This window comes from Macrotis lagotis, chromosome 5 (assembly GCF_037893015.1).
Source record: "Macrotis lagotis isolate mMagLag1 chromosome 5, bilby.v1.9.chrom.fasta, whole genome shotgun sequence".
NCBI lineage: Eukaryota > Metazoa > Chordata > Mammalia > Peramelemorphia > Peramelidae > Macrotis > Macrotis lagotis.
Genome location: NC_133662.1, coordinates 190,620,791 through 190,633,465, shown reverse-complemented (window position 1 = coordinate 190,633,465; position 12,675 = coordinate 190,620,791). Strand labels below are relative to the sequence as shown.

Sequence of the window (12,675 nt, the reverse complement as noted above, 5' to 3'; positions counted from 1 at the left end):
AAAAGAGCAGAGAAGGGAGATAGATGTATCTAGTTCCCATTTGTCTCAGTGAACTTATTAAGCTTTAATAATTTAAATAGCTTAAGCTTATATGCATGTATATACATATATATATATTTGTATTTATGTATATGTATAGATATGTATAAGTATAAATAGATAGATAAAAGTAGCTATTATAGCTTAAGTCTTCACAAACTTTAATATCTTAAAACTCTACAAAGATTTCTGGTGTCGAACAGTTCTACCTATCTTTTACAGGGAAGCATTGGATAGTGAACAGATTTGTCTGTCTGGTGCAGACAATAAGAGCTATGAGAAGTGACTTAGTGTAATATCAAGAGTTATGTAAAGCTGATAGGGAAGACAATTAACTAGTGATGAGTCTGCAAAAATGTCTTTAGTGTCTCAGATACCTCATCTAGACTGTCATCAGCTTCATGTGGTTTGTGAAGCAGAAACAAAAATCAGTAGGTGGAGAAACATTGAAATGTGTAAAGCAGAGCAGGAAGTTCCCTAATTTCAGAACACTCAGTAGAGTTTCCAGGGGCTTCTTCCTTCTGTCCTCCTAGAAAACTTCAAACTATACGGTTTATCCTATCAATCAATGGGCAAAGGTCTGGTGACCCTTTGATATAATTTGACCTGGTAAGAGGTACTGTTGAAAACAAAATAAGGCAATATTTTAGTATCTGGAGAAAAACATATTAAGTTCTACATAGCAAAAGATTTCTCCTTAGAATGAAGTGTTTTCACATACCCTGAGTACCTGTGGGCTCTCATGTAGTGCTCTTTGACCTCTGGATTAATACATTCAGCATTTGGCTTATATATCCTCAGGCATTACTGTCTTGTCACAAGGTTAATGCATCTGAAGAATCATCTCTGGGATTCCAGCTGGGAGGAGAGCTCAGTTCTGTGACCTTGTAATAACTGGTTATTGGAAATAGGAATTTACAGAAGATGGAAATTCTCTGACACACATCATAGGGAGTGCAGTAAGAGCAGCTCTCCATGGGGTTTTGTGTAGAAAATAAAACTCATATAGACAGAACCTGAGAGGAGGGAAAATGGACTGTAAAATTAGGTCCTGGGGTCATGAAAGGGGTAAGAGTGAACTATTTTCCATGGATGGAAAGTTGCTAGATAGCATTTCATTTTCTTTACAAAAAACCCTTCACTTTTTCACAAATGCTTTTATTAATAAAATGGAAAACTTAACCTAAAACATGCTTTCTTTTATTACACTGAGGAGAGAAAGAACTATAAAACATTTCAGTCATGTGGCAGAGGAGATTTCTGAGCCACTGGACGTTGGAGACCTGTATTTTTGTATATAGTTGTTTTGCATATTGTCTTCCCAATGAGAATGTGAATTGTGTATTTTTTGCCTTTACTTTGTAAACCCAACCTTAACACTGTGTGGCATACAGTTGATGTTTAATAATTGCTTGTTGACTTGAGTGATAAAGATGGGAAAGGTGCTGAAGTAAAGGAAGACAAATATTCTAATACCAAGCAAATAAACAACTGAATGCAAAAGGAATCAAGTGGAATCTGCTATCTCTCTCTCTCTCTCTCTCTCTCTCTCTCTCTCTCTCTCTCTATATATATATATATATATATATATATATATATATATATATATATATATATATATATATGCGCCAATGAGTTTCTTGACCTAGTGGTTGTCGTCCTTCAGACTCAAAGAAGACCAAGATGACATTAATATTCTGGAGCCAAAATGCAATATGGACATTACCCACTGTGGCTGGTTGCACATCTGACTCCTGAAGACGCTATCAAAGGTGAGGCACAAACAGCCCATGTGAACATTTAGAATGGTGTTTCTAGATTTGTACATCTCATGCTTCTTTTAAACTATAATCATTCTGATTTGCTTATGGAACAGAGTCCCTTCTTTGATATAGACATGCCATGCTGGGTTGTCCTGTGCCAGTGTCTCTCCCACAATAAATTCTAAAATTATTCAGAGAGCTTTTGAGAATGTCCTTGTATTGCTTCTTCTGACCTCCATGTGAGTACTTGGCTTTGTGTGAATTCTCCTTAAAAGTTTTAGTCAAGTTTATGCTTGGGATTTGAATAATGTGACCACTCTACAGAAGAATTTGAATGCTTGGCAATTTAGCTTGAGAAAATATTTCAATGCTCTGTAGTTTATCTTGCCAGGCAACCTTCAGAATCTTCCTATGGCAATTCAAATGGAAGTAATTCAGTTTTTCTGGCCTAGGGCCGGCAGACTGTCCAGGTGTCATAGACATACAACTAAGAGGTCACACAATGACTCTAGACCTTCATTTTGGGAGGGCAGTCTAATACCTCTTCTCTCCTATACATTCCTTTAGAGCCTACAAAGCATTGAACTAATTCTGGCATTACATGCCTCAGCTTAATTATATATAAACACATTCCAGAAAATTCTATTGCCAAGGTAAATGAACTTATTTACAGCCTTCAAAATTTCTTCATTTGCTATAAATGTTGGTTCCATGGATGGATGGTGTGGTGCTGACTGGTAGATAATCTCTATTTTCTTGGTGTTAATTATCAGGAGAAAATTAGTACAGGCAGTAGACAATTTCTCCATACTCTGAAATTTCAACCTCGGTGTCTGCACTGAGTGCACAATCATGTGTAAACAAAACATTGCCACCCACTCCCTCTACTTTAGTCTTGGCTTGTAGCCTTTTCAAGTTAAGTAATTGATTATATCTCCGTAGATCAGGAATGGGGAAACTTTCTTGTGCCAAGAGTCATTTGAATGTTTATAACAAGTCATTGAATATTTGTAACATCATTTGTGCGCTATATTTGGTCAAACATTTAATTAATTCATCCCTATAAAACTCCAGATTTATTGAATTTTGAGTCCTGCCTGTGATTGCCTTTCAGTGTGGACCTTATTCAGCCTGCATGGAGATTCCCTGCCCCTGATGGAAATCACTTTATACTGATGTGGGAGAGTCACAATAGAATCAGTCACCTGGGTGTCCTGAGAACTTCAACTAGTGACAGCAAAGTCAAAGTTAGCATCTGAGAGGTAGGTTTAAACAAGATATATAAGCAAAAAAGACAACACTGTATATTTTCCTACAGATGAGAACTCCCCAAAGGGTAATGGACTGATTTTTGGAAATATTTCCCCTTTTGTTTACAGAGAAAGATGGATGGATGGATGCTTAGGGATTGGTCAATACTAATCACATCAGAAACAGTGTAAAATGGATTTGTATTCAAGTGGCAGAGCCATTAGGGGTCACTGAGACCTTCTCAGAATGGAAGCTCTATGTTTGTGTTCTGTGATCTGAGTCTTTATTTTTATTTTATTCTAGAGGCTTTAGGGTTCTACAGTGAAAAATAGTTGGCATTATAGAGAATACCAGACTTGAAATCAGGAAGACATGAATTCAAATTCAGCCTCCTCATCTGTAAAGCATAGTAGTACCTAGGGTTGTTTTGTAGGCTCAAATGAGATGGTATTTGTATACAGCTTAGCACAGTCTCTGCTTAAAAATTGTTTGGGTTCTTCCCTTACTTTATGAAAAAGAAACCCAAGATTCAGAGTTATTCATAGTAAAACACTTTGAGAATCTTAAAAGTACTGGGTCTGGAGTCAGGAAGACTTCCTGATTTCAAATCTGGCCTCAGACACTTATTAGCTGAGTAAACCTGGGTAAAGTCATTTAAACCTGTTTACTTCAGTTTCCTCATCTGTAAAATGATCTGGAGAAGGAAATGGTAAACCCCTCCATTATCTTTGTCAAGAAAACTTTAAATGGTATCATGAAAAGCCAAACATAACTGAAAAATACTGAATGATAACAACAGTAAATATAAACATATAGATAGGAATATAGGCATGGATTTTGATAGACACACATATGGCTCTTTGCATGTAACTTTCCATATATATACATATTTCATATAAAAATTTATGTATAAAAGCATTCTGACATTTTGGAGAGAAGATTGACTTTTAGATTCATTTTGAGCATGGTTGGATTTAATTGGCTCCTAAGGTCCCCTTCAACTCTTACATACACAATCTCTCTCTCTCTCTCTCTCTCTCTCTCTCTCTCTCTCTCTCTCTCTCTCTCTTTCTCTCTCTGTCTGTCTTTCTCTCTACTGGTCATTTTTTAAGCAATAGATCTATCAATAAACAATCAGGCCAGTTTTGGTTTTTTATTTTTAACAAATGACTAGATGAATTAAGACAATAGTGTGCTGGACCCAGTGCAAACCTGCTTCACTGTTTAATTTTCAGTATGAGTATTTACACTTCAGAAATTGGAAAAAAAATCAAGGCTTGATTTATTGTTTTGTTGATTGTTTAGACTTAAGAGAGTATTAATAGTGCATATTCATGTTAAAATGTATATGCATATTTTCCCACCTGGAGAATATGGTTTTTATACATTTACCAACACACCCCTATATATCTCTACAAACATTTTTTTTTGAACTCAGTAGGATTTCAATGGAAGACTCAGGGAATGATGTCTTTACCAGAACGGAGATTTGGTGCCTTTAGGCTAATAATAATGATGACAATATGATGATGATGACAACAACTGGCTTTTATATAGTGCTTTAAGCTTTACAAAATGCTTTACATTCATTATCTCATTAGAACCTTATGACACTCCTGGACGAGGTCAATGAGATCAAATCAAGGGTTCATGGTTCCATGGACTCTTGAAGAACAGCCTATAAATGGCAGATCCAATTGTTCATACAGGTATTCTTCAGTATTCGAGGTACCGTAAAGCAATGCCTTTCTACAACAGCAGTAGCAACAGCAACAATTAAGGGAAGATTCCTATTTTAGGATGAAAGCTGTAGAGATGAAAGGGTCCTTAAAGGTACTTTGGTCCAAATCCTTCATTTTCCAGCTAGTTAAAAGTCTCACAGGTAATAAGGGGGAGAGTCAGAGTAAATCCCAAATCTTCTGAAACCAAATTAAGCTCTATTTACATTTACTTTTCAGAACAACAGATCATTTCCTATCTAAAAGCACGAAATGCAAAATTTAGACTGGAGAGTCAAGATTATGTCTTTCAGAACAAACAGAAGACTTTTTATTTCTGGCTTATTTAGCTAGGGTAAGAGCAACAACACCCTTTAGCAGGGAAGAAGTCCTATTTGTTGTTAAATGTTTCCACTACCACCCCAAATTTCCATCCCTAATTTTAAGCTGTTTTTTTTGTTTCAAAATATCTAATCAAGTAGGCAGAAATAGTTTAGATAAAATCACCCCCCTTCACCCCCAAATCTTGACTCTTGGTGAAGAGCTCTAAGTTGTATCTTCCTCCCTTTTTATCCCCCTTTTCTGTGACCAAGGCAAAGTGCAGCCCTACAAGGAAAAATAGAACCAAAGCTCTGTGAAAGTCATTCATCCCCAGAACTAAAATGGATACTCTCAGGGTTGGTGATAATCCCCACATACTTCTTCCATATGTCTCCCTACCAAAAAGATTTAAGGAGTAACTGATCTGATAGGATGTTTGGTCCTTTGGTTTTATAATCTGAGGGGTATTCCCCTCCTACCCTAAATCCCATTGACAATGGAGTTTGCAAAGGAGATGCAGATTAACTGGGTCTAATTGTATTTCATTTGCATGAAGAATGAATGAAAAAGCAGCTTCAAAACACATTGGCTCAGGCTGAGCCATTGAGATGGTCTGACTCTTGAGGTCAGGAGCCTTAATTAGAGGAGGACTCAGTTGGAGAGAAGATACTATAAGGAGGATGAACTTAAGAAATCAAGCCCCATTTTTAAAGAAGCAGTTTCACCTTTTCCTTTCTAAATAATCATTAAGGGAAGTTCATCTTTCTTCCCCTATATTAAAAACCCCTATTCGTGACATGACCCACATTTTTATTTATGGACTTGAATTCCTCACTCTTCAAACCATTACTCGAGACCAAATGAAACCCAGATCTTGTTAGCAAGAAGGAAAAATGAAAAATCCCTTTAAGCATCTCTTGCTGAGACAGTGATTGCTTTCCTGTCACGTGACCAGTTTCTATCTTAATTCTGAGACATGAGATAGTAAAATACAATGGCAGACTCTTGAGGAGTCAGGATCTTAGCATCCAGCTTCCTGTCCTTAGTCTGGCTTTAAATGTCACAGATGGAGATTAGAAAATTAGCATCTTCCCTACTTCCCTGCATACTTCTTTCTGAGGCCTATCTGTCACCTATCTGGATCCACAGCTGCACTGAGGACCAGTATCACCTCTCTAGCCCAGGGAGGACAAAGCTGTTTTGATGGATGCCTCTGGCAGGACTGTGGTGGGGGAAAAGAAAAACGAAGAGAAATAAAGGGAGAAAAATAAAGGAAATTGAAGAAGAATGGAGGGAGGGAGGGACAGAAAGTAGAAGCATTAGTATCAAATTCATCAATATTCATCCTTTAGCCTACAGGTTCTATGAGTATTACCTACACCTGACCTGAGAAAGACTTTCTTTCAAAGATCAAGAGGAAAATAGTGACAAAATTTGGTCGTTGTCTCCATTTGCAAATATTTAAATGTGTGGCCCAATTTAGAAGTATACACCTCACAAAATGAAATAGGGATGGTAATTAACTTGGGCAAGGAAGATATCAAGATTTGTGTCACAAAATCTGGTTTGGCCATTGACTTTCTTTTCATAAGCTGCATTATCCAATTAGCCAAATCCCTATTTCACTTTATATTGCTATGTCCAATTAAAATAAAATCCTTTTGGATGGTAAAAAAGCCTTCTACTAAGAACCAAAAGGAAAAATGTGAAAATTGTATAATCTGAGTAGGTGCTAAGACATTTTCCTTTTCAAATAAAGGAGAGGGCTTTTATTTAAGTGCATGCCACAGCTTCGTAGCACCATAAATTATTAATAGGTGCATTCAACAGTGCCACTTAAAAACAAAAAAGACTATGATTTGGAATGATAAATCCCTCAGTTTCAATTTCAGTACTCATGCCTTAAAATGCAGGTGTCTATATGAACATTTCTGTGATTTATAATATAATAATAATATCTAATAATCATAAGTTACACAGTACCTTTCTATGAGCAAGTCAGAGAGCCTTCCAGCTATTATCTCATTAATCTTTGCCAAATTCTTATGAACTAGCTAAGGGGTATAGTATTATTAACATTATCTAGCTGAGAAAATTGAGGGATGAAAAGGTTAAGTGATTTGTCCTATGCCTGAAGAAAATGACAATGAAAGAATCAGAATTATTTTCTAAGCAGCCTGCTTCCCTCTATAATACTCTTTGTCATGGCTTCACCACTAACTTACTTTGGTATTTTGAATGAGTCATTTAGATACTCAATTTCTCACTGAAACAATGGATTTCATAATAATTTCTCTGCTGACCTGATTGGGTTATGTGGTTAGAAAATTAGTACAGATTTGTGATACTATCAAAAGATTAAATCAAGTTCTCATGTAAATCCAGAGATTAATTTTTGGTTAAAGGTTATATAAGATATTAAACAGAGAAAAGTTTTCAAAATATGTTTTGTAAATAAATAATAAAGCTATTGTTGCTACCATGTCCATTGTTATTTCTGTTATTATTTTCAGATATATCTGACTTTTGAAATATACAAACTATATACTACAGTTTATTGACCTTTACAAAAAGACTTTTTGAGGTGTATATATATATATATATATATATATATATCCAGAAATGTCATGAAATCATAAATCCTCATAGCATAATAATAGTAACAATGTCAATAAAATAGCTAGCATTTATATGGTACTTCACAGTGAGCAAAGCACTTTACAAATATTATCTCATTTTAGTCTCACAACTGCCCTGAGGTAGGTGTTGTTATTAATCTCATTTTACAGGTCAGGAAATGGAGGCAAACAGAGGTTAAAGGACTTGTACAAGGTCACACAGCTAATACGTATATGAAGCTGGATTTGAACTTGGGTCTTCCTGTTTTCAGGTTCAGTGCTCTAACCACTGGTCTCTAAATTCAAGCCCCAAAGAAATGTATAATACTACCCCCAAAATATTAAATGGTTTCTTGTAAACCTTCCAGAAGTTGAAGACTAGGTACACATTGGAGGATTACCTTATTTTATCCTAGGTAGGATGTATTGGTATTTATATACCACTTTTCATAGAATAGGAGCAAACTTAGTCTTTGATTCTTTAAGAACTGACCTATTTGTGGATTATTCATCCCCTCTGCCTATGCTGCCTTTTATTGTTTATTTTTATCAGCTATTTCAGACCCTTCGTGACCCCATTTGGGATTTTCTTGGCAAAGATACTGGAATGGTTTACTATTTCCTTCTCCAGTTCATTTCACACCCGAGGTAACCAAAAGAGAGTTAAGTGACTTGCCCAGAGTCACACAGCTAGTAAGTGTCTAAGAGCAGATTTGAGCTCTTCCTTAGTCCAAGCCCAGTCCTCTATTCACTGCACCACCTAGCTGCCCTTCTGCTTCCTGCCTATTAACTATTTCATTTATTAGCACCTTCTCTAGAAAGCACGAGGGAAAAAGCAGAGGAGATAAAATTTCATTCAGTCACTTTTTTCCTACTGATTAACAGTACTTGGAACTAGTTAGATATGGACTAGTTTGCTAGTATGACAAGGGATGAATAAAATGCAGCTTGGGATTAATCCTAGAATTTCCATTTATTCATGTTGTACCTGTCTATCATACAATTCAATATAAGCTAAACAGAAACCAAGGACAGAGCAAGAATAAAATTACTTGGAGACTTAGTTTTAGAACCTAATTGTCTTGTCTCTCAGCCCTATTCTCCATGAATATGTGTCAGTCAAGTTAAGCAGCTCCTCTCTACAGAAAGATTAAATAAGCAACAATATTAGGATCCAGTAACCTTGGAGAAAAATAAAACAAAACAAACCAACCACTACCACTACTGCAACAAGAGTGAATGAAATAAATCTTGTTTTGATGCTTCAAATACTGCTTTTTCTTGATATTCTGATGTGAATAACCCAGGACACTTTAAAACTGTTCTGTGGACATTTCTGAGTCCTTCAGTTATCATCAGTTCAGGGAATGAAAATTCATTTTTGTAATAGCCTGAGTCAAATGTAATTAGACAGATAAAGTTGTTGCTAAAAGAGATCACCTAAACCATTTGTTGGATTATCTGCTAGTTTAGACTGTCTGTTCCTTTGTTCCCTTCTGTTTTTGCAGACAATTGACTACACTTAAAGTTTATTAAAACCTAAACCCATATTGGGGAAGATTTTTTCCCCCTCTTTGATTTGAAAAATGAATGGATAAACTTCCTTTTTCTCATATCCTATAGGTAGTCAACGATGCACTTAAAATTGTCATGAAATTTGGGTTGGAAGCTAGAGGGGAGATTTAGGATAATGAAATTCCAGAGAACGTTAATCTACATGTAACTATTGCATTTAAAACTTATGTCATCCCAGTTTGGTTTGGGGAGAACTGTATGAAGTTTAATATGCTTTGGAGAGATCCATTGAAAATGAAAAGTTGCTTGAGTCATGAGCAAATAAACAAAACCCAGAAGGTTTGAATGCTGTCTACAATTCACTCCCTGCATTAATTAGGCAGCAAAGAAAGCAAAAATCATTTCCATGAATGTATTCGAAATTGAAATTCTGCGAAAGCCCAGAACCATGTGACATCCGAGTCTCAGAGGATGAAGGCAAAAATACCCAAAGGGTTTTTTTTAAATTTTTTTCTTGTTGAAGATCTCTACCTTGCATATACCTCCAGCCTTCCATGATTCTCTTCTTGTATGTACAACTTTCAAGGCTCTATTGGCTGCGGGCTACATCTAGTTCTGTAGAAGCTTGCCCTTTGCAGGTGTTAGAGAAATGTTAACTTATTCTTAATCATTACCATACTTTCAAATACAAACCTAGGGTAGGGAGGGAATCAAAGTAACCTTTTTGGAATGTACTCCTCTGCAACCTGGAATCTAATTGGATTCAAATCTCAACCTGACCACTTATTACCTAAGTGATCTTGGTCATATCAACCCATAAACATTTATTAACCCTCCACTTTGTCCCAGGAACCTTAGGTGAGGGGGTGGCAGGTGAGGCAGAGCTGAGTCTCACTACTTACTCACTCCCTCAATGATATGAGCCAGGTGTATAAGCTCAAGCCTTTGCCATCAGAGATGAGGCTTAGCTCTGCCTCACCTGCCACCCCTTCACCACACGTTCCTGATTTGTGTCAATGTACTTCCACCATCTTCTGATCCAACTCGTTCTCCACATTCTCCATTTTGTTACAGTTACTCATATATCCAGACCAAGATCTGGATCTAATATATGGAATACTCATTTTCTATGTATAGGTAGAACTTGGCACTACCTAGGCTGAGGAATCTACCTGCTTTGCCTATTTTCTGATCAAGACCGCTTTTTGCCCACATCACTCCTCACTTTGGAGATGAGCAAAGAACTATACTTAAACACTTGGAAGGTTAGCTTAAGGACCCTCTTCTTATTTCACTGAGATGTTGTAAAGATAAATGAGGTAGCTGAAATGAAAGTGTTTTCAGATCCTGGGAGGAGGATTGTTTTCCTTATTATTTACTGAATGGTTTTACAAATGCAATCAATACTCAGTACAGTAAGAGTTCTTTGGGATGCACCTTCTTAAATCACTGTAAATAATTAATACAAAGCTTAAGCACCACCATCAATAACAGAATCTCTTGTTTCCCATTAAGGAGAATAGCCAAGACAGCACACAAGCTAAGATTCAAGCAATTCATTTAAGCAAACATTTATTGATGTTTATATTATTTGCAAATAACTAGCAGGACACTTTGCTGGGATGCTGGGAATAAATAGCAAACAAATAAAAAGGAAATAGTCCTTCTTTGTTGGAACTTACACTGGAAGTTCTACTGGGACTCTCCTCAATTATTGCTTTCACACCATCCTGACAGGTCGAGGTGATCCAGAAGTAAAGTGGAATTAAGTCCGTAAGGAGCAACCAGGATTTAAAAGTCAATAAAATAGTTTTATCCCTGTGATTGGTTGAGATCCCTGTGGCAAAGAATCAGGGGGAAAAAAAGACAACACACTGAATCCATGAAATAAGATATCAATGATGGTTTCAGACACTAGCTGTGTGACCCTGAGCAAGTCATTTAACTGCTGTTTGCCTGTTTCCTTTTCTGTATAATAGAGATAATAGCAAGATCTCCCATGGTGGTTGTGAGGATCCAATCCATAATAATTGTAAAGGGTTTAGCCCAGTATCTGATCCATATCCATAGTTGGTGCTATGTAATGTTAGCTTTGATAATGATGGTGATAATGAAGGAGGTTGAGTGGGTCACCCAAGTAGTCGTTGTCAGATATTGATTATGAATCCAGATCTTTCTGATACCAAATGCAGTTTCCTTTTCACCACTCTGCTTAGGTAGGTGATCCTATGAAATGCAACCAGCAAAAAAGAAATTGTGGGAATGTCACTATTGGAAATGTTTACATACTTAGCTCTCTAGCTTCAGAATAGAGAATGGTGGGGTTAATGTCCCCCCTTCTTCCCCCCTTTTGGGAGGTGTTGATTGTGCTTCAGAGACTCAGTCAGAGTGATAATTATTTTATTTAATTTATTAATTAGGTAATTATATCTCAGAGATCACCTTTCTCTCCACATACTGAGCCCTGCATCTGGGATCGGCTGACAGTCTCCAGGTCCTTGTGGGGCACAAGAACCAGGGTATTCTCTATGGAGTGCCAATGTCTCTGGAATTTGCTTCCGTTCATGGTCTGACAAAGCCTGCGCCCATCTGCCTTGAAGGCATGAGCCAAAGCCCATCTGTTCCCACCCGCCTGATTCATGCAGGGGGGACCGACTTGGTAGGGGAGTCTGGGCGTCCTATTAATTAATCGCTTCTGTTCTTGTACATCCACCCAGGGGCCCAAGAGATAAGCATGCTCCATAAATCAGAAGCTAACAAGAGTCCCTTTCAAGGCATCCCACTCCCCATGGAGTGCAATGCCCACCCTAAATGGGATCTCCCAACTGGCCATGTTTCCAAGAAGTAGAGGTGGGATGACAAGTCATTTATCAAAGAAGCCTTATCTCCATTAGGTGACTTGCTCCATAGCAAAGAAACAAAGTCAGAAAGAAGACAAAGAGAAAAATAAAACTGAGGCCTTATGGTTTTAAACTCAATTAACCATCTACCAAATGACACTCTGTTAGGAAAACCTAGAGCTTTGGTGCCTTCATTTGAGGTACTGGTATGATCTTCATTCATCCATTCTGGACGTCTTGCTATCTGTCCTCTCATTGTTCCCCCCCCCCCCCCCCAATCTGGAATAGAATGTGTCAAACTATCGAGAGACTATGCTACGCTTCTTGGAGAGTTAATCCACTTGTTTTTGTGAATTCTGCCCTGGGGTCCAGCTGTCCTGATGGGTGAGTGAGTCAATGTAAAAATCACCTAACCCACATTATTTAGCTGGTCTCCAGACTACACTACATACCCATTCACCCCACTCATCTTGCCATCTGTCCTACTGATCCACTAGCATCCCTCCTTCCCAAATTTCCCTCCTTTACAACCCTTGCTCTGGGAACACTTATATCAATACAACCATTGCTTCCAAAAAGTGACAATTACCTGTCCAATGGTTCCGCTCAT

At 37.3% G+C, this 12,675-nt stretch overlaps 1 long non-coding RNA gene across 4 annotated transcripts in view; it reads left to right on the top strand.

Annotated features, from left to right (window-relative positions):
* Positions 1–12,675, top strand: part of LOC141488210 (uncharacterized) — a 146,411-nt gene that overhangs the window by 104,105 nt on the left and 29,631 nt on the right. For all 4 annotated transcript variants that reach the window (XR_012468614.1, XR_012468613.1, XR_012468615.1 and 1 more), the window contains 2 exons: positions 1,706–1,811; positions 2,917–3,064. This is a non-coding gene — a long non-coding RNA (uncharacterized LOC141488210). The remainder of the gene's footprint in view (positions 1–1,705; positions 1,812–2,916; positions 3,065–12,675) is intronic.